We start from the raw sequence: 887 nt of genomic DNA, 5'->3' as shown, positions 1-887 counted from the left end.
TCTTATGAGACTTTGGTAAAGAATGTGACTGCTTTCTGCCGTTGTCCAAAAAAAGTCTCCTGGAAGCTAAATTGAAGAATTATATATTAACAGCTTTAACAAAAATTTCAAAACAATTGACTTTGGTTGAAGAGACATTTCAGAAGGCACATGTGGATCATATGGAGCCGAATCTTAACTCCATTCTTGTCATATTGCTTTCCAGATATTCCCCTACAGGAATTTTAACGCAGAGGGAAGAATGGATCTTTTTGCCACATAAACCAAATAAAAAATTAAAACCTTACATGTAAAAGGTCTCTGAGTTAATTATAAAAAGAAAATTGAGACTTTGTTCATTAGCAGTAATAGACTCAGCAGAAATTATAGTTTCGTGGGCGTTCGTTGAAAATCATCTTCGGCTTTGGCTGTGGCCAGAGGTGAGATTCGGCGCCCAGAGCCACAGGGGCCTCAGCTCACCTTCCGCTGCCCCAGTGTGGGAGGGTGAAACCCAGGCCCCTACATTCTGGAAAAAAAAAAGAAAAAAAAAGAAAAAAAAAGAAATTATAGTTTCTTTTATTAATGCTGAAATTGATAGGTTACATGAAGAAAGTGAGCTTTTCTACCAAAGAACTTGTAGTAATCTCATAAAGAGAACTAACTAAATCTTCCCTCATTGTTTGGAGCATTATGGAATATGTCTTTTTGTTTTGTTTTGTTTTGTTGCTCCAATAACTGGAGCCCCTACATTCTATATAGATGCAAATAAATCAGGAAAGGCAGGTTAAAAATCAGAAAATTTAAAGTGGATAAGAGCCCTTATGATTCTGTCCAAAAGTCAGAATTATATGCTATTCTCATGTTACTAAGGGATTTTTAAAGAACCTCTCAACCTAGTTGATTCACGA

General features: G+C 36.1%; 1 non-coding gene across 1 annotated transcript; it reads left to right on the top strand.

Annotated features, from left to right (window-relative positions):
* The first annotated feature begins 379 nt into the window (after positions 1-379).
* Positions 380-506, top strand: LOC125395146 (small nucleolar RNA ACA64). Its single transcript, XR_007230472.1, has one exon. It is a non-coding gene; the product is annotated as a small nucleolar RNA ACA64 (small nucleolar RNA).
* The last annotated feature ends 381 nt before the right edge of the window (positions 507-887 follow it).

This window comes from Myodes glareolus, chromosome 21 (assembly GCF_982192425.1).
Source record: "Myodes glareolus chromosome 21, mMyoGla1.1, whole genome shotgun sequence".
Classification (NCBI taxonomy): domain Eukaryota; kingdom Metazoa; phylum Chordata; class Mammalia; order Rodentia; family Cricetidae; genus Myodes; species Myodes glareolus.
Note: the sequence above shows the minus strand (reverse complement) of the source record. Positions and strands in the feature narration are given on the sequence as shown.